Below are 25,749 nucleotides of genomic sequence, written 5' to 3' on the forward strand. Positions count from 1 at the left end.
CCCCAGTCACTATTAGGCCTACAAAGGACAAATTGGCTGCCAGAAACACTGACCAAGTTCTGACCCTGCAGGAAGTGAAGCTCACAATATGATAACAGCATCAAAAGGATTTAACGTCACTGACAATGCCACAAGGAACACCAGACTCACCTTAAGACAAAGAAAGACATGTATTCCCCTATTTTGGACTTAACCATTCTTTATGTATACTTATTTAATGGAATTGCTAAACATTTTGATAACCTCATTATGATTAGTTTTTACCATGCTCCCTGTTAAATCTTTTATTATACTTATTTACATGATCATCTTGAAGGTTAACATATCTAATGCTATATAAGTGTTTAGTTTTGTTTTGATCCTCTGAAACTAGAAAACTAATAAAAAATGATGTGACAGTTTAAACATAAGACACTTGTGCTCCAAACAAAGAGGATGCACACTCAATGAAGAACCTAGGATCCCTGACCCATCACTATACACACCAGTGAGCAGTGATTCCTAACACATCCCTGGGGGTCATCAGGTGGATACCTCCCTTCAATGGTGTTTCGCCTAATTAGTCCCACAACACCTCCAGGAGGCTAGGCGGCGAACTCTGGCATCCTAGATTCACCCCCCCAGTGCCAGTTCACACTGCTCCTACACAATGCAAACAGCACTGCCACGTTCAACTGACCCAGGCCAGTATAGGAGATGCTCCAGGTAGCAACTTGTGCTGATGCTACCAGTTAGCTAGTGCAAGCTAACTGCTCATTGCTAATGCTACACAATCCAAACAGCACTGCCACATTCAACTGAACCAGGCCCATTTAGGAGATGCTCCAGGTCGTGACCAGTGATGATGCTACCAGTTAGCTCATGCAAGATGCTGAATACCTAGTGCCAACTGCTAAAAAAAACAAAAAAAACAAAAAAAAACTGTGTTACTCTGTGAGGGACATTTGGACATCAGCCCTCCTTGATGGAGGTTGTGCCAGACCCCCTCCTGAGCTAATGGCATGCAGAAGTCCCCTTTAAAAGGTCATACCTGAAAGCACCACTTTAAGCCCTCCTTTCTACGAGTCTTTTAGTCCCAGAGTTCTACTTACCATCCATCGTAAGTTATCCTTGAGTACCAGCAGCTCCATTTTGAATCATGTAAGTTCACTGTGACCGACTTGGAGGCTCCACTCTGTCCACAGCTGTTCTGACCCACATCAACAGGCAGACCGGACCATCCACCAGCAGAAGCGCCACCGCAGCATCATGATGTACAAGCAAGTAACTTCCAATCACTGACACTTGGTGCAAACTTCTAAATTCTCTTTTATTGCAAAGACAAATTCTTGCAAGTTCCAAATTAGCCTACCATCAAATTAGCAGCTGCTTTCAGGTGTGGTCTATTAATCGTTTCCTCTCAGAGCACCATATTTCACTGTAATATTGACCCATCATTGTGTTTAACAATGTGTTCTCTTCCTTCCCTTTTCATTCACTCATATTCACCACATTGAACAAAATGCAGATTTTGTGTTGCTGTTTGTCTTAGTGTATGTTATTATTGTTATATAATTGTTATCATGTTGTTAGTTTAATATATGTTGGTAATTTAATAAATGTACTTAACTATAAGTTCAATGCCTCCACTGTTTTGTGGTTCACATTTCAGTCATTAACTTCTACCCCTCATCCAGGTCATTCACCAGACCCGGATGAAGTGTTTAGAGGGAGCGCGAGTGCTACAACGCACAGGTACACAACCTGGTGAGATGGAGGAGGAGCCAAGCCTGGAGATACCCCATAGTGCTTCAACCAACCCCTTAGAACAGACCTCCAGAGAGGGTTCAAGTCAAATGGCCACAGGCCTGCAAGACGACAGCCTGGCAACAGTTTGACGAGGATGCCAACTGGGTGCTAGAAGAAACAGCGAAGTGAGACGTGGACCACAGGTTGAACACGATGATGACAATCATCGTCAGTCTAGCTGTGGAAAGATTTGGGACAATGGAGAATAGGACTGAAAGAACTCCCCTCACCATGAACCAGAGAGCAACAAAAATCCATCAGATCTGGCAGGAGCTAAAGTCCCTCAAGACGAAGTTCAAAGAGGCCAGTGAGTAGCAACGCCCCTCACTGGCAGAACTACATGCCATCCTAAGGAAAAGGCTGCTGTCTCTCCGCAGAGCTGACTGGCAAGCGAGCTTCCTTCATATCCAACCCCTTTGGCTTCACCAAGCAACTCCTGGGACAGAAGCGCTGTGGGAGGTTGGCTTGTTCCAAGGAAGAGATGGATCTGTACATCCAGACCACTTACAGCAACCCTGACAGGCAGCAGGAGCTGGGCCATTGCAACACCCTGATAAAACCACCTACACCCACCAAGGAGTTTGACAGCAGGGAGTCACTCCTGAGAGGTACAGGATGTTGTTAGGAGGGCATGATCCAGTTCAGCTCCTGGCCCGAGCGGAGTGCCTTACAAGGTCTATAACAACTGTCCCATTACTGGTGCGGTTGTGGAAGATCCTGAAGCTCATCTGAAAGAGAGGGAGAGTGGCGCAACAGTAGTGATTTGCTGAAAGCGTCTGGATCCCAAAGGAAGAAGATTCCAAGAACATCAACCAGTTCAGGATTATCTCCTTGCTGAGGGTCGAAGGGAAGATTTTCTTCAGCATAGTAGCAATCTCTGCTGCAATGGCTACATTGACACCTCGGTGCAAAAGGGAGGCATATCTGGAGTGCCGGGTTCCCTGGAGCATACAGGAGTGGTAACTCAGCTCATTGGAGAAGCCCGGGAAAACAAGGGAGAACTGGCAGGGCTCTGGCTTGACCTGACTAATACCTATGGCTCAATCCCACACAGTCTGGTCCAAACAACCCTAGAGAAACATCATGTGCCGGGCCAAGTGGTGGAACTCATCATGGACTGTTACAACCAGTTCAACATGAGAGTCTCATCAGGGTCAATAACATCAGAGTGGTACAGAGTTGAGGTAGATATCATCACAGACTGGGCCATCTCTGTGATCCTTTTTGCCTTGGGAATGAATATGATCTGCTGAAACTCAGTGTCTGGGTCCAAAGACCAGATCAGGAGTGCGCCAACCACCAATCAGGGCCTTTATGGATGACCTGACTGTTACCACCGAGTCAGTACCAGGGAAAAGGTGGATTCTGCAAGGTCTGGAGGAACTGATTGGATGGGCAAGAATGAGGTTCAAGCCTGCAAAATCAAGGTCAATGGTGCTGAAGAAGGGCAAAGTCGTGGATAGGTTCCGCTTCAGCATCGGAGGGACACCAATCCCAACTATCTCTGAAGAGCCAGTGAAGAGCCTTGGCAAGGTGTTTAACAGCAGCCTGAAGGATTCAGCATCTGTTTAGGAAACCTGCCAGGAACTAGAGAGCTGGTTGAGAGCAGTGGACTGGTCAGGGCTTCCCGGAAAGTTCAAGGGTTGGATTTACCAACACGGTATCCTGCCTAGGATACTTTGGCCTTTGCTCATATACGAGGTTCCCATCTCCATTGTAGAGGGCTTGGAGAGGAAAGTTAGCAGCTTCCTCAGGGGGTGGCTGGGACTGCCTAGGAGCCTCAGCAGCATCACCCTCTATGGATGTAACACCAAGCTCCAGCTGCCCCTGAAGTCACTTGAGGAGGAGTTTAAGGTGACAAAGGCAAGAGAGGTGATGATGTATAGGGACTCCAGTGACCCCAAGTTGGCCTAGGTAGGGGTCAAGGTAAAAACCGGGAGGAAATGGAGAGCCAATGAAGCTGTATCACAAGCAGAGTCATGGTTATGCCACAGGGTCCTGGTTGGAGCAGTGACCCAAAGTAGAGCTGGTCTGGGGACCTTTCTAACGCCTCAGTATGAGAAGGCCAAGGGGAAGGAGAGACACAGACTGGTCCAGGAGGAAGTGAGGGCAGAGGTGGAGAAGCAGAGGACCAGTACAGCTGTCGGCCTGAGGCAGCAGGATGCCTGGACGAGGTGGGAACAGGCCATCGACCGAAAAGTCACATGGACTGATCTCTGGCGGGCAGAACCACAGCGCATAAAGTTCCTTGTCCAGGCAGTGTACGGCATTCTGCCCAGCCCATCAAACCTCTCCATCTGGGGCAAAACAGTCTCCTAATTACCCACAATGCCCAGGCAGGGGTACATTGGAGCACATCCTGAGCTGCTGTCCAGTAGCTCTTGAGCAGGGTCGGTACACCTGGCGCCACAATCAGGTTCTGAAACCCATCGCGGAAGCTATCAGCGTGGGAATCAGCAGCAGCAGCAGATGGTCCCATTCCACCACCCAGGCGATCACCTTCGTGAAGGCTGGAGAACAGCTGCATAGTACCGCAGGAGCCAGGAACCTGCCAGGACTCCTGGCAACTGTGCAGGACTGGCAGCTGTCTGTTGACCTGGAGAAACAGCTTAACCCTTTAGGCGCCACAGTTTTTTCAATGAAATATTCAGTTTTGATATCACTTTTTCAAAAGGTTGTAACTTGAAAATGATTAGAGATAAAGGCAAACTGTAAATGAGTAAAATCATCACTATGATCCAAAGTTTGTGATGGGAGTAAATTCACTCATCTAATTTGCATATTATGACGTCACCAGGCGGCAGACATATGGATTACATAACTTTTACAGATGTTTATCGATCAAGATGGCATTGCTTGGCTCAGAATTTGTCAGATCCCTGTCTCCACGATACCCAACAGGCTCATCTAAATGTCTGATCCACTTGTGATACTGTTCCTCATCTCTCAAGCAAACCCAGCCATCATGATCATCATTTACGGCGGGGCCGTGAACGCCACTGCGGCCTCCGGCGCTATTATCAGTGCATTTTCTCCCGCGTCTGCCGCTATTTCCGCGTTTTTTTGCATCCCCGCTACCCACCTCACTATTAGCGGTGTTTTGACCGCCCCTGCTACACCCACCACGTCCCCTCCTGCCACCCTGGACATGGTGAAGCAAAGCATCGGCTCCAGTATGTGCTGCTTGTGGACTGTCATGGCGCACGGGCGCAGCGTCACTTTCTGTCTCACTGGATGACTGAACATCTTCATCAGAGGGGGAATATTCCTCTTCAGAATCTGAGTCAGCCATTACTTGACAAAGTACTTTGTCAACAGTGAACAAACCTCTCAGAATGGTGAGTTTTCTCGCGCTGTCGTGCGCTCTGCTGCGCTCCGACTGTGACCCTCGTCTCCTCGACCGGGAGGCGGTTTTCAAACTCTATAAACTCCAAAACTTTGAATGAAAACATGCCCATAAATGATGCTCGGATTGAAGTTCCAGATGTCCACCATCTCCTGGTGTAAAGTAGTAACTACATGAGGCACCATATTTGCATCTATGGCTTGTTATGCTCAGCAATGTTGCTTGTCGCAATATTGCGACTTTGGCGCTTAAAGGGTTAAGTTCCCCCTGCACTTTGTTGCAACTACCCTGAGGCCAGACATTCTCCTGGTTTCAGAGGAGACAAAGAACATCGTCCTAATGGAGGTGACAGTGCCGTGGGAGGACCAGCTGGAGGGGGCGCACGAGAGAAAGAGGACCAAATATGAAGAGCCGGTCATCGACTGCCGCAAGCAGGGCTGGATGGCTAAGCGTATGCCCATCGAGGTTGGCTGCAGAGGATTTCTGGGGCAACCACTCTACAAAACCTTGAGTGCACTGGGCATCACTGGAGTGGACAGGAGCAGAGCCATCAGGAACATCATGGAGGAAGAAGAGAAAGCCTCAAGATGGCTCTGAATTAGGAGAGGACATCCATGGGGGGTAGCAAATGCCACCTGAACACAGGCCGGGTCTGATCAATCATGGCTGGGTCGCCGGGGCAAGGGTGTCTGATGTTGAAAGACCCGAAACCCCCGAGGACCCCAGGATACATCACTGATGATGTTTTCAGGAGCGTCCAAGAGATGTATTCTATGAATATAGATTCTAGCTACCAAGCTTTTATAAATAACCTTCAACTTAAATAATTTCTCCGATCATTCGTGAAGCTCTTCTTTACAGCTCAACAGGAGGTGGTTATATGTTGTATTATTATAGCAATTTGATCTAAATACTTCGCTGGTCAAATACCAGTTTGATTATGTAGTAATTCTGCATAAGTATTCAAAACTCCTTTGAGTGGAAACATTTACGATACAGTCTACTACCTTGAATAATAGTCTGAGGTTAGTATAATTGTATAAAATTAAGGTACAAAAGAAATATGTTCTTGCTATTTTAACTGACTGATGGGTCATCATAGCCCCTCTCCAGATTAGGTAAAATACATGTAAACCAGTTTTGTATTATATAGTATGCCAGAAAAAATAACTTGTTTGTTCTGGTCATTCTGATCCACAATCCTCTGGACAGTTACGTCACAGTGACCTGAACAAGCTGAGAGCACACAGATGACATGCCATTTTGCACTACCTACTGTAACAATCAAAGTTCAAGAAGTGCAATATTATGATGACAGAGTATGTCTCAATTACATGCATGCTGCATGAAATATTACTTGTGATGTCTCCTGAATGACTTGTTCAGAGACACATTTCCTGATCTGTGGAGAAAAACAAATGAGGAGTGGTGTTTTGTGAGTGTCCAGACACATTGTGGTCATGTAAATACTAATTGAATAAAATTTCAAATAAAAGTGAAAAACTGGATTTTGGGAATGCACAGTGGCTTGGTGGTTAACAAATTTGCCTTTCAGCTAGAAGGCCCGCGGATCGCATCCAGGCTTTTCCGGGACCTTTCTGCATGGAGTTTACATATTGTCCCTGGTGCATGCGTGGTTTTTCTTCAGGTACTCCGACTTCCTCCCACAGTCCAAAAACATGCTGAAGTTGACTGATAACTCTAAATTGTCCATAGATGTGAATGTGAGTGTTTGTCTCGATGCGTAACGCTGTGATCGTCTGGTGACCTATCCAGGGTGTCTCCTTTCTTCACCCTAAGTCAGCTGGGATAGGCTCCAGGTTCTAGCCAAGTTTGCACAAATCATTACAGGGGAAAGGAAGAATCCTGACCTCAATAAGACATTTAGGGAGAAAAAGTTGCTTTTTCTCAATATATACTGTAAATAATACATGTATAAAATAATCTGGTCTTTCAAAATGCTAAATGCTTTATAGTAGAGGCACATTCAGGGACAGCAGTGTGGTCAAAAATAACATTAAAACATAATTGAAGAGTGTGCGTGAAGTCAATGGGCTGCAGAGGTGGTGCTCAGCTGGGCCTCTATTCTATTTTTTTCCTGGAGAATAGTCAAATAATTTTTTTTTTTAGTCAAATAATTTTTAACACTACATATACACTGCCTGTCCAAAAAAAGGTTGCCACATGGATTTAACTAAGCAAATAGGTAAGAGCCTTCCATTGGATAATTACTGCAATGGTTAATATGTTTCAGCAGGCAACAACTTATTTAACCCTAGCTGATGCAGTGAAGAGTTTCTCATTTCTTAAACAACCATGTTGAAAGATATATCCTGTGGTTGTGGAAAAGATGTTAATCTGTCTCAGAAGGGTCTCTAAATCTAAGGAGATGTCTGAAACTACTAAAATCGGACTAAGAACCATCCAACGCATCATTAAAACCTGGTAGGATAGTGGGGAACCATCATCTTTGAGGAAGAAATGTGGTCAGAACAAACTCAGATAATTGTAGGAAAACAAGAAGTAAATTCACGGCTATGTTTAATATTGAAAATAAGAGCATTTCCACACACACAATGCAAAGGGAACTGAAAGGATTGGGACTAAACAGCTGTGTAGCTCTAAGGAAACCACTGATCAGCAAGGCTAACAAAAAAAAAAGGTTTCAGCTTGCTAGGTAGCATAAAGATTGGACTCTGGAGCAATGGAATAAGGTCATGTGATCTGATGAGTCCAGATTTACCCTGTTCCAAAGTGATGGCACATCAGGTTGAGTAGAGAGGCAGATGAAGTGATGCACTCATCATGCATAGTGGCTACAAGCCTGTAGGGGTTAGGGTTATGATCTGGGGTTAGACAGATTCAGCAACATTTTGTTCCCAAAGAATGAGATCAGCTGACTACCTGAATATACTGGATGACCAGGTCTTTCCAACACTGGAGTCTTTCTTTCCTGATGGCATGGACATGTTCCAAGATGGCGATGCCAGGATTCATGGGGCTCACATTGAGAATGAGTGGTTCAGGGAGCATGAGACTTCATTTTCACACATGGATTGGCCTCCACAGAGTCCAGACCTCAGCCCTGTTGAGAATCTTTGGGATGTGTTGGAGAAGACTTTGAGCAATGGTCTTACTCTCCCATCATCAATGTTAGTTTGGTAGAAAATTAGTGGATCTCGGGACAGAAATAAATGCTGTGACATTGCAGAAGCTTATCAAATTGATGCCACAGTGAATGTGTCATTCTCAGCGCTAAAGGCAGTCCAATGAAATATTAGAGTGTGTGACTTTTTTTTTGAACAGGCACTGTATTTTTTAAAAATAAACTGTATTCTTTCACCTTGTTGGAACACATGAAAGCAGAGAGGTAAAGGAGAATTTATAGGGTTAGGAAAAGACAGTCACAGTCCAAGGCAATAAAGGAATAGTCAAATTTTTGCTCAGCTGCAGGAGACAGAAAAAGAAACATTGAGGCCCTTCCTTTTTTTCATGTGTTTCACCAGCTCTTGTCATGACTGCCACTGAGATTCTTCCAGGTGAGTTCTCTCAGTCAGGAAGCCTCCTAATCAAAAAAGACTTTTCCTCCCACATCAGCTCTTTCTGCCAGGGGCTTGATTAGCTAATCTCCAGCAGTGGGGTTCCCTCCAGGTCTACAGAATTTGCACAGGGAAACACTGATCCGCTGGGCCTCCAGTTTCCCTCTGTGGAGCTCTCCCTGCTCCCCCTCTGCTCCACACTTAACTCAAAGGTTTTACTGGGCCACATTAGCTGAATAAAATTGAAAGTGACTATGCAAATATCATCTGAAAACAAGCTTTTACTTTACTACTACAGAGTGCAGCTTTATAAAAGGCAGTTGCTGAGTTGACAGGTTGCTTTAGGAAAGCTGTGCCGAGTTTCAAAAGCATGAAATGTGCACTGTATCTTGCTTAAAATAAATGTGAAGCTTATAACCCTGCAACTATGGGTTGCATCCTGCTGTGAAATAATGATCGATTTTTATTCATATAGGTAAGAAAAGAAGCACAGACCAAAGCTGACCCATCGAGCAGGAGGATTTTAAATGTGTGTGTGCGTCACTGTATAGCAACAGTTAACTCAGGTGGTGGATGGTACAGTTAACAATTTTTGAATTATATTGCGTTAATGATGAGGTACACATCACGGGAGTTAACGTCAAGGTCTTTAATACTTACATTAGTGCTCACTTCAGAGTCTTTTAATACCACACTTTTTTTTGTTTCCTGCTACAACAGCACTCAGTGCAGTTAGGGATTTATCACCAAGATTCATTAAACATACATTAGTTATAATCTTGAATAACTTTATGAAAGCTCCAAGTGCATGAAATTTAATTTTGTTAAAGTATTTTTTTTTTTTTTGCCTTTTTTATACCCATTTTTAGTTAGCTGCCAGTTTGACCACACTTCAGAAAATTGACTGGAGATCAGGATACAGTGGTGGTCATACCAGATGGACAGGCTGTTAAAGTTTGTTTCCATGCTTTTCAGTGAAAAGAAAACTGACCCAGGGTGGTTTTCTTTACCTGCAGGTAAAGTCGTACAGACACTGTTCTTAAATCAGCAGCATTTTTTGTTTGTTGAAAATTTTCAAAATTTTCCCTTTCCATGCAACATCTCGCAGTCAGAAAAGTCATTAACCCCTTTTCATACAGGATGTGTGCGTATATTAGAGGTTTACTCAGCATTAGTTGGATGCATGCTCATGGGGTTGTCACTGTTAGCAGAGACTCCAATCTGCATACAGGTCACTGATAAACCTGATTATTACACTAGAGTACTGATTATGGCAACATAAACCTCTGTCCATCTCCACATACTCTCTTCTTTTTCTTTTCCAGGGAGTAGGTAAAGTGACCACCTGTGATAGAAAAACCATTCACTGAAACCTGAAAAACTCTCACCCACATCTGGCCCCGGCTAAGCTGATCTAAAACATCTCTATTGATACTGCCAGGAAATAACCATATGTGCTTACTTGGTTTATTTTAACAGTGACAGTGTTTTCTGAGGATGACCATAATCAGTCACTTAACTTCAACTTGCCTAAACTTGATTGAACTGTATAGCTGAGAAGACAGTATTTTTTGGCTTCACTGGGAAAAAAAAACTTCTAGAATGACATCTCAGCATATTGTAATTCGGGTGATTTGAAAGGAAACTAGACTTCTGCACCCACAATGGTTCTGTTTTCAGGCTTTAGAAAATCTTGCAGTCGACAGAAGATTTCAGCCAATCAGACTTTTCGCCAGTGACATGCAGTCAGGGTAGGAAGGGTAGAAATTGCCTCCCCAAGGCTGAAAGGAATAAATGACATCATTCCATTTAAGGAATTATTTTTTATAATTTTTTAAAAAAATTTCTTTTATAATTATTCTTTTACATAATTTTTCAAATTATAATTTCCAATAGCCTATAGTACCTATCAGTTTGAAAGTGATGGCATTTAGCTTTTCAGTAACTAACCCTTGCACTGTATTATGGTGAAGGCCACACCCTCTCCTGAAGGCACAGAGCTGCTCTGCCTTTACCTGTCATATCATCGCAACAATGCGTGTTCACGCATGTGCTATCAGTTTCCCCATACAAAATCATTTATGTAAAAAGGCAGATCGCTATGCTGCTTTGTTACATTACTGTGCTATGCTCTACGCATGTTCATGTAGAATTAGTGAATTGATACTTTGCGCTCAAGCTAGCTGGTTGGCTCACCGACAGGATGACACCGCAACAGAAGTTTAAGCAACTTTCTCGTCTTTCTTTTGAGGAGAAACATCAACTTTAGAGTAATGGGAGACCAACACCTGAGCTACCAGAGCTTCAGCAATGGAAGGAACAGAAAATTGTTTGTACTTTTCAAAGTGAATGATACAAAAGGAAGGGTTGGCTCTGTGGATGTGCTACACTGAACTGCCTGTTCTGGTTTCCATGTTTGCTGTTTGGTGGCACCACTGACAAGGTCTGGACTAATGCTGGTTATTGTGATTTGAACAACTTGCTCTGTGCCATAGCCAAACATAAAAAATCAGTGGTCCACATTCATTGCTTTGAAAACATTTGGCCACAGCAGAATTGACCTGGCTTTGGACGAGCAAAGGCAGCTGGGCATTAGCATACACAATGAGAAGGTAAAGAAGAACAGAGAAATCCTTAAGAGTCTCAGAGATGTTGTGTGTTTCTTCAGTAAACAAGAGCTGGCTTTGTATGGAAACAATGAAATTGAAAGTTCATCAAACCAGGGAAATTACATTGAACTGCTGCACCTGCTAGCCAGCAAGGATGCAAATCTTGCCTCCCACTTGGCACATGGGCTTCATCTTCAAATAAAGTAAGTCTACACTCTCTCTCTCCCTCTCTCTCGTGATGGCGGTGTTCATTGTGCATTGTGTATGCTATATGGTGATTTTGGTCAAACATCCTGTTTTTGTTTTATGGATTTGAAATGCTTGTTCTTAATAGCTGCTGTCTACCGGATAAACATGTGAATGGCATGAATAAAGAGGGAAGAGGAGCTGCACGTACGTGCAGTAGAGCATTGAGCTTAAGTCTGTTTGTTGTTTTTGGTTGTTACCTTCAGGTATTCTTTCATTAAATGTGTATCTGGGATGTGGACGGTAGAGAGAGAGAGAGACGTTTCAGCTTGGCAGACAGCTCCATGTCCGAGTTGTCATTTTCTTCGTCTTTTGCATCTCAAACACAAACAAGGAATGTGCTGTGTTGTCATGAGATATAAAGTTAATTGGGAGAGTCTGGAGACTGCTATTGAATCAGTGTTTAAGTTATTTGCTGGTGTCTTACGATCTTGATTTTGTTAGATTTAGCAGGGCACTTACGTGCCTACATATATAAATTGTCATTGGTGTGTCTGTCGCAATTTGCGACTGCCTGCCTACCCAACCCCAGGGCTCACGGCACGTGCTTGCTTTTCGCCATTCATATGAGGTAGAATAAAAAGCAACAAAGTCATTGATGATAATAAGAAGTAGTAGTGCAAAGAGTTATTTAAAGGACTCTCCGTCAGGAGTCAGGGGTCTGACTCAGTTTGCTTACCCACAATCCAGACAGTCATAAAACTGCTGTGGATAAATTTGTTCACTGGTGTAACAACAACAAACTGCAGATTAACACGGAAAAAACTGTTGAGATGCTGATCGACCCCAAATCAGTAGGTGACCATAGTCTGGTGTCCATACATGCCAACAACATTAAACAGGTCACCTCTTTTAAGTCCCCTGGTGTGCATATTGACAGCGACCTCAGCTGGAACACACAGGTGACAAGTGTTTGTGCCAGAATCCATCAGTGCCTCCATTTCCTCAGACGACTCAGGCTTTTTGGTGTCTGCAGAGAAATCATGATGATCTTCTATTGTGCAACCATTGAATCCATACTTAGGTACGGGATCACCTGCTGGTTTGGGGCTCTCACAATCAAGTTGAAAACACAGATTCATAACATGGTAAAGATGGCGAATAAAATCATGGGTACCCCCGTTCCACTAATGCCACAGGATTTATTTATACAGGCCACCATCAGGCAAGCAAACAATATTCTCGCTGATCCATCCCATATCCTGTTCACAGAATACAAGTTGTTGAATTCAGGCAGGAGGTACAGAGTCCCGCTGTGCAGGCTCAACCGTTTTAAAAACTCTTTTATCCCCGTCTCAGTCAGGCTCATTAATGAGCAGCTAGGTACAGGTAGCAAAGGGAGGTAAGTGGGGAGGAGCGACATGTATGTATGGGGAATGTGTGTATTTTAGTCTGCTTATTTATTTTATTTTATTTTTTTATTTATTTATTTTTATTTTTTAAACTTATTTATTATATGTCATGTATTTATGATGTATTTTTTAATATCATGTGTTCTGTTTTATTGTGTTGCAGTGCAGTTCGATGTCTTGCCTTGTCTAAGACAAATTTCTCCCATGGGAGACAAATAAAGTGAACTTTGACTTTGACTGAACAAAGACATACAAATAAACATAACATATAAAGGTTGAACTCCACGACCTTAATAAGGATTAAGTGGCGTACAGATAATGGATGGATGGATAAAGGTTGGATGTACCCATGGGTTTGTGGACTACCTTGTAAAGCCCTGAGCTTGGCCTTTGGCCATTGCAATGTTGTTCTATTGAAATTTAAACCTAAAATTAAAAGGAGGGGCTAATCTGAATAAAAACTCCAGGACATATGCAGCAGTATGGTACTGACCATCAATTGCCCTATGACATACCCTGCTTTGTCATCTATGTAGTCTAAATGGGACAACAATTTACAAAATAATGATTAACGTATGTTTGAAAAGTTTTAGATTTAGTGATTGAAACCATAAACTCATTAGGAAAATGTTTACTGGGGTAATAGATCATGGGAGAAGTTGGCTCATTTTCTCATGAACTTCAATACCGTCAGACTTGTTCTTGCCACCAGAGAAGGCACAGATTTAAGGCCCTTCTGAATTGAATTCATTTTTTTCAAATTTAGCTATATCTGTCTTTTCTATACATTCTGTGGGTTTGAACCCTGGGTGAAGGCACGAATTAATGTCGACTTTTAGCATGATTATCTTTGCAGGTTGAATTGCTTGGTCGTCTGGTAGGAGATGCTGCAAAAGGATATATTTTCAAATGCTGGTTTTTGTGTTTTGTTTCTTTCTTTTACTTTGCTCTTTCTAAATTTACCTGGTATAGCTTTTACTACAAATATAAGAAATCAGTATAAAGTTTTTGTTTTCTTTGTAAGACATTTTGAGGACCCTGACAAGTAACCTTTTGTTGTATGTGTGAGGCCCTGTTGGGTCCACATGACAGTGCAGTACATCAACTTTAGATCAAACAACTGACTCACCAGTTTATCCAAATACCAAAGCCCTAATTGTGCTTCTTACATTATTGAAACACCTGGAACATCCTTTGGTTAGTGACAACAAGCATGGCAAATTACATAAGATTACAATATTACTGACATCATTGTACATGTTGTACCAGTGGTAGAGACCTTGACACAACAATGCATCAGTTAGAACAACTTCATCAACTTTTTTTTTCAACCAGATGATATTATTGCACACGAATCAAGATTGATGCTTTTTTTTTTAGCAGTTATTGTGCCAACTCTCCATTGTGGCAACTTTAACTCAGGTGCTCACTCAGGAGTACAATGCTGGAACTGATTCTTGGGATGCATTAGTTATTTTCTTCAGTGAAATTATTCATAGGCAAAAGAACCATTCGGTTTTGATGAATAGTACCCTTTTGGGATTTTGTGATTAATTGATGACCAAATCCCCCAAGGCCTCCTCGGCATACTCTGAGCAGGTAATCGCTTCTTTTTAGACAGCTCAAGGTACACCAGGTGGCAAGGATGGGTTCCATTTTTTAAACTTCAATATTGGGAAAATGAAGACATTCACGCTGTCAAGCATCTCCATTACAATCCTTCACTCTGTAGACCTTAACTGTCTCTTTATTAACACTCAGATTCTCTTCTGTGGACCACAGAAAGATTCCTCGGTTAGGCCCGGAAACAGAGTTTTGTTTTCTAGCAGCGCTCACATCATTAGTTTAAGAGTAATTAATCCACTTTGAAACAAACCTTGGAATAAATCCACAGTAAATAGATCCCACAGAGAGCAACTGTATGCAACTGTACAAAATGGCACTCAAAAATAGCAATATTCAGATTAGTCATGGGTTACATACTACTTAGAATTTATGGCTCCATTTTGTTTGTCAAACTTCTACCAGTAATCACAGAATAACGTTAAAAAAAAATTCTGTAACCAAGCACCTTAATGCGAAAGGTAAGAATACGATAACAGGCAACGAAAAGGAGTCATATTTTGAGGGTGTTATGCTATCAAACCTGTAACAGAAATAAAAAGATCGATACCACTCATGTTGGTAAATATGAAACTACAGTCAGATGGTTAGCTTACTTAAGGGCAAACCGCTAGACTGGCTGTGTCTGAATTTAACTGGTAGTATCGCCTTAAAATCCCTAAAGATGTTTTTGACAGATTAAACATTCATCTGTTCAGCTATTTATTACTATATTTTATAGTTTAAAAAAATACATAGATACAACAAAGTTTTTTTTAAAAAAGTACCATGCAGGGAGATGCAGAAATCCCAGTGGGCTTATTTGTGTGCTTCCATGTACATATGTGGGTGTGTAGATGTGTCTGTGAAGGAGATATCAGTTTACACACGTATTGACTACTCAGCAATGTAGTCCCTCCAGGATTTCGCAGGCGTTTTTCGAGATTGTTGCGGCTTAAAATGCTTGAATTTGCGGCAGCTTTTTGAAAAAATTGCAATGAGAGTTGGAATGTTTTAAGCGTGTTTGTTGCGATGAAATTGCGATGACAGTGACAATTGCTAAAAAGTTGCATTTTTTCAGCATGTTTCAACATTTTAATTGACAATATTTATTCCAAAACTAATTCTTTAACACGTTCCAACTCATTTACACATGCTGGCATACCAAGGTGGTAAATTAGCACCAGCCAGATACTGGTTCAACATGAAGTGGTTAGTAGCTTTAAGGCACAAACTGATAATTTACATTTAGACATATCTGTCAGTGGGTTAAAAAGTTAATTTCACATCCGGGCACACACAAATTCTCTCTCACACACACACACACACACACACACACACACACACACACACACACACACACACACACACACACACACACATGCACTCACAGCTTGTCACGTCAATTAACAAGAAAAGCAGTCAGAGAGCGCAGTACTCCACCAAGACGGTTCATTCCCTGACCTTGCGCTAACACAGGTGTGTGTTCTGCAAATGTACGTTATGTACGGATACCAAATTGTGTGACCTAAATATTTAGCGGGTGGCAGGAATTAATGGGACTTGGAAAGACACCCCCACAATTTAATAAGTTGTTCCTTGTATCATTTCCGATAAATCTACAGCGGTGGATTTGTAGCAGGATTGCAATCATGTGATTGTCAGCAAGCAGATGAGGTAGTGTTCACTACTTGTCATGGTTACCGTGTCACTATCAGACGCCGTGCCGCTACCTCAATGGGAAATTTTTAACAAATCCATGGATCCAGACTATAAACTGCATCACTGCCAAAATGTAATCAGTTGGTTCTTGTGTTATTTCTGACCTTCCCTGAAAATTTCATCCAAATCTGTTAGTTTTTGAGTAATGTTGCTAATAGAGGAATGATTCACGTATACCAATCGTCACATAACTCTGCCACGTTCCTGGGCGGAGTAATGAATCTAACTAACCTTCATTCTTTCAGTACTCACAACAGATCTCGATGCAACAGCTTCCATCACGGTGATTTGTTTGGTCTGTGGTCCGCTTGTTTCAGTTATTCTCCTAATATGTTTCGTGGTGGAGAAGTGTTTGTCAATCGATGATTTTTATTTTTTTGTATTCCACCACAATATTGCATGGGTACAAAACAGTTTACCTCCGCTTTCATGAAGAACATCACGGAATTGTTTTGCACGATCTTCAGCAGTAATTTTTGTTGGTAAATAAGAGGCATTAGAATCGCACGTGTCTGGGGTTCCGTTTCACAAAGTAGGTTCAGCAAACTCTGAGTGTAACCCTGAACTCTGAGTTGATCTACTCTGAGATAAGAAACTCTGAGTTTTCGGTTCCAGAACAGCTGATTTGAGTTGGTTTAATCAACTCGGAGTAGTTTCACCCAGAGTTAAGCATGTGCACCACAACTCTGAAAAGCCAGTATCAATGGAGCGCCGATTCGACGAGTCACCACGACAGTGGGGAAGTTATCAGTAAAACAGATTTACAAAATGCACTGAAAAAGAAATGCAATACTTGGACCGCCAGCCTAGGAGGGCAGATCTGGAAATTGAAATACTGGGGCACAAGTTAGAGGTGGGTGCATGGCCACAGCTGAATTATGTTAACTATTGGAACATTAACTAAAGTAGCTGTTTTATTTGTAGGAAACAAAGAAGACCAAATGAAATGTATATCATGTCTTTATTTGCTGTGGTGGTGATCATGGTGACTGAAACTCTAAAGTAATTATGGTGTCTCTGACTGCTCTGCTGTCCTGAATAGCTGGCAGGTGGATGGGGTCATCATCTGGGTCTTCAGTTTGTAGGGCAGAGTGTTGCCCTCCTCTAATAGTGGTAATATTATGAAGACCAACACATGCCACAGTAATATCACAGGCCCTCACAGGGGTCACCCTGAGGTGACGTAGGAACTGGAAACGGGCTTTCAGCAGGCCTACGGTCATCTCTACCCCGGCTCTCGTCTTGCAGTGAGCCCGGTTGAAGTTCTGTTGGGAGCCTGGTTCAGGGTCAGGGTATGGGGTCATCAGCCTGGGTTGGCATGGTAACCCCTGTCACCCAGCAGAAGGCCATCAAACTCTCCTGTAATGTATAGTGGATACATTGGAGTATATTAAAGGAGGGAGACAAGTGAATTATATTGTGAAAATCTTTATGCTGCTTACCATGTTGCAGTCTGTTGCTCACATTAGACTCATGATAAACCCTCGAGTCATGAACAAACCCAGGCCACTTGGCCTCCACATTGGAAATGATGTATGTAGCATCACATATGATCTTGACAGTGCAGAGAATGACAGATGTTGAACTATGATGCTGTCAGGGCCCCCTCCTCCGCCCCCACCTGACCTCCTTTCCCTCTCTCCCGCTCCTCCTTCTCTCTCTCCCTCTCCTCCTCCTCTCTCTCCCTCTCTCTCGCCGGGTGGAGCTGCCCTTCACAGCTGCTGCCCGTTCATAATCATTGTCATCCACAGAACTCCGGGCAGCTGCGGTGAGGCACACCTGATTATCATCCCCACAATAAAAGCACAGTCCACTCCCTGCCAGATCGTAAACTCTGCTGACGCAGTTCGTTCGCTCTTGCCTTTTTGCACATCTTGTTACTAGTAATACTTCGTGAACTAATCCTGTTTCTCCTATCCAGATCGCCAACCCGGCTGCCTGGTTTTCCCAGTCCTGCTGCACCACCTGCATCTTCCGGATCCCCTGCCTGCTCTGACCGTCCTCCCCCCTCCGGGAACTGGATTCTCCTGATCGCTCTCCGACGCCTGCCCACACCGCTCAGGACGTCGTCCAGGACCGCTGGCTCCCAGTACCGTCGCCCCCCTCCCTGTCACTTCCTGTTGTGTTAGTTACGTTAGCTCACTCTTCACTTATTAGTTCTCTACCTCACTCCTTCAGTACAATAAATCCACCTTTTACTTCAGCCCCGCTTCCTCGCTTGTGCGCTCTCAGCTCGGGTTCACCCCTCACGCCGTGACAGATGCAGTCTTTAACATTTTGAAACAGTAGTCAATCTACCTGTAGCCTACCTCCACACTTATGCTGTGAATGGACTTCCTATTCACATAATCAGCTTCATTATGTGAGGGAGCTGTGATGGGGATGTGTGTGCCATCTATGCAGACAATCACACCTAAAAAGACATTAAAATTATTAATCCCAGTCTGACGTTGCAGCACAATGTCATTAACAGAATATGATTTAAAATTAATTTAACAGATCTCTACATCATTCACCTGCAATCCTGTGGAACTCCTCCTTGATGGCTCTGACAGGTTTATGTCCAGGGAAAACCACAAAGATGGGTAAAAGTCATTTCAGGACCAGGCACACTTTTCTGACCGTCCTGCATACAGTTGCCTCACTGAAGTGCTCTGCATCTCCAACATTATATAAAAAATTTCCATTTGCAAAGAACTGCAGCGCAACACGTAATATCTGCTGGGATGTGAGAGCATGACTGTGGTTGGTAATGTTGCAAATGTAAGAATGGATTAGGCTGTATGTAGATTATGGACTGTGACGTGAAACGGTACCGCTCAAAAAGATAATTGTCCAGAAATGCGAGAACATCTATGCGCAGTTTGATAACAATCTCCCAACAAATATTTAATTCTCTGTGCAGTAATGCTGCTCCTTCATCCACTGGATCATTAATAAAAGGACGTCATTTTGACACACGGCAGAACTAGGCTTCGCCAAAACTCGCCTGCTGAATGAATGAATGAATGAGGACATCAAATAGCATGTGTGGCTGAAAGAGGGCGGAGACAGAGAGAAACTCGAGGTTTACTGAGAAAAACCTGGTCCCGACCAGGTTAGAGTCATAGAGTCTGTTACTACGGTAACTGACCGAGAGCTTAAGTTACCTGTCTTTGTGAAACAGGCTAGAGTTACCCCTCTGTCTCTGGTTTGAGTTACCTCCCTTTGTGAAACGGAAAACTCTGAGTTTCCCTCATTTCAGGGTTAACAAACTCAGAGTTTTCACTAAACCTGCTTTGTGAAACAGACCCTGGATCTTCAAAGCATAAACAAGGATGTGAATTCAGTGATGTATGTGGATTATGTTTGCACAGAGGACTGCTATGATTGGTGGAACTCATGAGAGGCTGGCCAAAAATGCAGAAACGTTGCAGTGATTGGACAAAATTGCAAGGTCATGCAGAATTCGTGGAGATTGGTTGAATTCGCATGAATTGGTGTGATTGCAACATTGCAAATTCATGGAGGGACTAGCAGTGGTAATAATACATGTCACTATGAGTAAACTACGTAAAGCAGAGACACATGGACAGTGTACATGGAGAAACCTGCAAAAAAAGAAAACAGTAAGCGATTGACAAGCCCGAATGGACCTAAAAAGCTGCTAAAAGTAAGTCTTGAGCTGCTCAAGAAGATTCACCTTACTTGAATGCACCTTATACACTACTGTTGAAAAGTTTGGGGTCACTTAGAAATGTTATTATTTTTGAAAGAAAGGCAGTTTTTTCAATGAAGATAACATTAAATTAATAAGAAATACAGTCTAATCATTGTTAATGTGGTAAATGACTATTCTTGCTGGAAACGGTTCATTTTTAATGGAATATCTACATAGAGGTACAGAGGCACATTTCCAGCAACCATCACTCCTGTGTTCTAATGTTACATTGTGTTAGCTAATGGTGTTGAAAGGCTAAGTGATGACTAGAAAACCTTTGTGCAATTATGTTGGCACACGAATAAAAGTGTGAGTTTTCATGGAAAACATGAAATTGTCTGGATGACCCCAAACTTTTGATCAGTAGTGTACATAAAAACACTTATCTGAGAAATTAGAAAGTCAAAAATTGGGTATTTAGAGAGGATCAGATGAGATATGTGTCTAACAAAACATAGAACCAAAATCAAATGACAAATAGTAGAACAAGTATTTGCCCAAACTGCAGTATATTACAATATGAAAGAGACAAATAAGTCACCTTATAATAAAGACTAAGGAGACAGTTTGTAGTGACAGATGACTAACCCTCCTTATTATTCTAATAGATTTCCGATTCTCAGTCATCCAGATCATGGCAATCCTAAGGGCTTAATGAGAAGGCTACTCGACTTCTCTTTTTGGTTAATAAAGGCGTTTCACCTCTCATCAAAGAGGCTTCCTGAGTTCTAACTGACCACAAAATAATTCAAATACAAAATGTCAATTAAGATAAGTGCAACATATTCATAATTAGTTTTACTGTTAAATCCAACAGTGCTATTTTAGACCTAGAACTGCACAACACATACGCTGCCTTTCTTTCTTTTTGTCAAGTCTGCAGACACAATCATCTTGTTTGAAGAAACTAGATTGGACTTTCCACCAGACAGAATATTGGTGCTCTAGTGTATGGTTAATATGGTGGCCTGTTGAGGATAGGTACCGAAACCTGGTATTAAATCGCCCCAGGGGTTAAATTATTAAATACCAGAGCATCAATGAGCTCAGACATTATTACTCCGCCAAGGAATGCGGTGGAGTTATGTGACAATCAGTGTATGTTTGTCCGTCTGTCTGTCCATCTGTTTGTCTGTCTGTAAGCAACAATACTCAAAAACTGATTAATGGATTTGGATGAAATTTTCAGGGAAGATAAGAAATGACACAAAGACCAAGTGTTTAGATTTTGGCAGTGATGCGGCTTATAGTCTGGATCCATGGATTTGTTAAAGATTCTGTATCATTGCGAGATGGCGGCACGGCGTCATTAACTATGACAAGTGAAGACTATGTCAGCTGCCTGCTGACGATCACATGATTACTACAATTCGATCGTTGTGGACTTATTGGGACTTCTCCATCGGAAATGACACAAGGAAAAATTGATTAAATTGTGGGGGTGTTTCTGAGTCCCATCAATTCCCACTTCCTGCTACACATTTAAGTCACGCAATTCCGTATCCGTACATAACAAACACATGCATAACACATGCCTGTGCTCAGCGTAAGGTCATTTTGTTTGTGGGTACATCTACATTAAAGGGCCACATTCTATGGTGCCACGATTTCTGCCAAAATTTTTTTTTAAGATTTCAGCCATCGGAAATCATACGACTGAGCAGGCTTGGTGGAGTATTGCACTTTACTATACTTTAAGTGCCTTTCTTGTTGGTTTTGCATTTATTGCCTGAAAAATTAAGGAAACATTTTCTATTTATTTCTGGTATGTAAGCTTATCTTACACAGTACACTACATTTGTAATTCGTCATTGATTCATTTTTGCTATTTCCTCAGGGAGAGTTCTCTCTCTCTGAGCAGAGTGTAACACACACACACACACACACACACACACACACACACACACACACACACACACACACACACTCTCTCTCTCTCTCTCTCTCTCTCTCTCTCTCTCTCTCTCTCTCTCTGTTCTTACTGACAAAAGCAGAAAGAACAATATCTTCAAAAGTGTGGTTACACTTTACTAGAGTCGACAGTGCTCGTTGCCACAAGTGTGATGTGTCTTTTGCATGTAATAGCAGAAACATAATCAATCTGTCAAAACAGCAAAAACCAAATCACATACAGGCAGAGAAATGCAGCTTCTGACTGCCTAGCTCAAAGTTCATCTCCTGTTGCCCAGATCTGTTATGTAACCCTGCTAAATGATCAAAGTGATATGAAGATTGGTTAAGAACTTAAAAATAACCATTAAACTGCTAGCTGTTTAGTGATCATAAATTCAGTGTGTATTAAGCAGCATCACTGAGCTGTATAAAGAAATTCACAGTTTGTATTTCAGAGTATTCAGAGTAGTAGAGGAACTCCGGGGGTGCAGGTATACTTTTAGCCTTTCTCAGACTGAATGTTGGAGAAATACTCAAAAGTCTTTTCTTGCGTAAAATCACTAATCTTGCACATCAAAAAATCTGCACTCATTTTATTTTACTTCAAGGTGAAGAGTCAAAGAGGGGACATTTTTAAAATGCTCTTAATTTTTCATTGTCAAAAACTTGAGGAAAAAGAAACTCCCTGATTGAATAGTAGCCTACTGTAAAATCTTTATGATACCCGAATTCATGCGGTGTGAGCTGAGAAATCGCAGGTTGTAGCCATGCAGGGAAGCTATTTAAAATATGCAAGATTAGTCAACACAGGAGAGATATGAACATGAGCCAAAATTGTAGAAGCATGCAGAGCATCTAGGCACTTCATGGTAAAAGCATGGAAACTTGTTTTTGGGATAAGCACCCCTGAGGAATCACTTTGCAACTTGTAATCCTGTATCAGGTTCTCCTTAATATGTCCATGGATACAACCCACACAGATCAGCATTTGCACAGTTTCTACTACCAGCCCATACCGCTATGAAACTAGATGCCATAGTAAAAGACTGCCTTTTACAAAACTGCATGCGTTTATATGTGCAGTCCCTGAGATCCAGGTTAGGAAATGATTAGAAATATATGAATCTGGCTGTTAAACAAAATACACATGGTAATCAGGGAACTTTATCCTGGGGTAGCTCAAAGGAACTTCACAACATTCAAGGTCCAGTGTGTAGGATATAGTTGGATCTTGTGAATTCAATTGATCTTTCGTCACTTCAAGTTATTTCAATGTAAAAACGCAAGAGCTAATGCATGGTTTATCCACTCTGGGCTACTATGGAAACATGGAGGTGCAGTATTGGGGATTCTGTAAAAAGGACCTGCTATCTGTTCAAATATTAAGGCCTCTTTCAAGCGAAAACATGAAGATTCATAGTTAGAGGTGATTTTGCACTAATGGCAACATGGATATGAATACTGTGGATATTTAATTTTGGCTAATGCAATCTTACTGCCTGGTTCTTTAAGAAATGTTTTATAAAAACTAAAGCTGGATATGAGTCCACACCAACAACAAATCAGCTGTCCCTTTACTGGCACATTGCCAGACTTTCCACCCAATTCAATTACAATCTGTTTAGTACTGTTTGACTAACTAACAAACAGACAAAAAACAAATTGAACCAATGACACAACTTCCCAGGTTGAGGTAATTACAAAATAAACAGAGGTGTGATCCATTTCAGGACTTAAAGAATGATGCATTTCAGGCATCACAGGAATGATACCCAGCCTTCTCACTACTTAAATTAACAACATTTCTAACATTATAACACAAATCCCTTGTCTGTCTCTCCCTTTCTCTTCCTTGTCTCTTTGTCTCTGCCACTCTTCCCTCTTTTCTCTCAGTGGAGACAATTAAAGTGTGGCAGGCCTTCATTTAACAAGTGCCATTTCACCTCGTAAGGAAGAACACATGGCATTCTAATTACTGGCAGACAACACAGAGGCTTCCTCACTGTTTTACTGGTTCTCCAATGCAGCCCTAATGTACCTGACAGAGAAGGCACACCAGACCTGAAATTACAGGGATTAATGTTTCCAAGACTAAACACTTCAAATAGGCTCTCTGATGTGAGTGCCATGCAGGGGAGCAGGCAGAAAATCCACTTAGAGCATCATTGCTTTGGCATTATTCACTCTTGAAAGCGCAGCACGTTTCAGCAAGCTTCGTTGATGAATGTGCACTCCTTGCCAGGCAAACTTTAATTTGGAGTGTTTAGTGTTAGCAGCACAATAATTGTCAGGATAAAAGAAAGTCAGACAGGGGCCCAAAGAACGAGGCCTTGTAGTTGAAGCTAAATAGAAATGTTAAATGGTTTCTTTGATCTACAAACACTGGTTTCTCATTGAATGAAGTGCTATACTACTGTAATAAAACATTTGGATAACAGAATACAAGGTGAGCTAATCCTTTGAAATAGTGACACCAGCCAAGGTGAATCACAGTGCAGGCTTCCTTTATTTACATGTTTATACCAAGCACATATTGAGAAATATAAAACCTTTGCAAGCAGCATGTGGCCTAGATACACACTGAAGAGACAAGAAAAGAAAATTCACTGAATATACTCCATACTGAAAGGAGGTGAAACCTTGGTATGGGTTACTAAGAAAAGCTGGAAATAGTGTCAGCTGACAAATGACTAGTTCATTCAAACAGTCACGGACTACAAGTATAAGGGTTCAAACAGTGATACAGCAGCAGTTAGAGGGCTGAGAGGAAAATCAGCTGCTTGGCATTCAGAAGATTTGGTTCAGCACATTTAAATTTGCTCAAAGCAGTATTATTGTATTAACAATGGATCACACAAAACACTGCATGTAAACTGTGTAATTCATAGAGATGAACTCGGCGATTATTAGCACTGATAATTATGTCTGCAGGTTCCCTTTGCTCAACAGCCTCACTTAGCTCATCACTTTGGTATCGTGGGCACCAAATGTACTGCTTTTTTATCATTTAAACTTAAAATAGGCACATGTTTGCAACCTGCTGCCGTACAAAGTGGAGCATTTATTAACTGAACATAGGTGTTTCCTTCAAAAGCTGGTGGAGAAAAATAAAGCTAAAAGACACAGTAAATATGACCTGTGTTTGTAGGACACTTTAAATGAATGGAAACCTTGAATTGCATCTGTTGGATATGTAAGTCGCTGTTTGCTACCAGGTTCTTTATATCAACTGAAGATGTAGTAGTATGTGCATGGTGTGTTTAACTTATTTACTATGGCTCCAACTGCAGACATGATCCGTAAGAAAAGCGCTCAGAGAGCACAGTACTCCACCAAGGCTGCTCAGTCTTTGTATCATATCTGACAGAAGATATCTTTAATAAAAGATTACCTTGCGCTGAGCACAGGTGTGTGTTATGCATGTGTACATTATGTACAGATAACGAATGGCATTACCTAAATATGTAGCGGGCAGCGGGAATTGATGGGACTTGGAAACACCCCCACAGTTTAATCAATTGTTCCTTGTATCATTTATGATGGATAAGTCCCAATAAGTCCGCAATGGTCGATTTGTAGTTGGATCGCAATCATGTGATCCGCGGGCAGCTGACGTATTGTTCACTTGTCATAGTTACAGTGATGCCATCTCGCAATACACACATCTTTAACAAATCCGTGGATCTAAACTATATGCCACATCACTGCCAAAATCTACTCAGTTGGGCCTTGTGTCATTTCTTACCTTTCCTGAAAATTTCATCCAAATCCATTTGGTTTTTGAGTAATGTTGTGCACAGACATATAAACATACACTGGGTGTCACATAACTCCACCATGTTCCTTGACGGAGTAATAAATGCAGGTTTAAATGCAATACATTTTATATTTTACTGTTAATCAAATTCAGGCTGCACAGTTGCTTGTGGTTAGCATTGTCCCCACACAGCTA

The 25,749-nt window shown here is 42.0% G+C and overlaps 1 pseudogene; it reads left to right on the forward strand.

Annotated features, from left to right (window-relative positions):
• Positions 1–1,836: 1,836 nt before the first annotated feature.
• Positions 1,837–5,827, forward strand: LOC111568095 (uncharacterized; annotated as a pseudogene).
• Positions 5,828–25,749: the final 19,922 nt, after the last annotated feature.

This window comes from Amphiprion ocellaris, chromosome 1, assembly GCF_022539595.1.
Source record: "Amphiprion ocellaris isolate individual 3 ecotype Okinawa chromosome 1, ASM2253959v1, whole genome shotgun sequence".
NCBI lineage: Eukaryota > Metazoa > Chordata > Actinopteri > Pomacentridae > Amphiprion > Amphiprion ocellaris.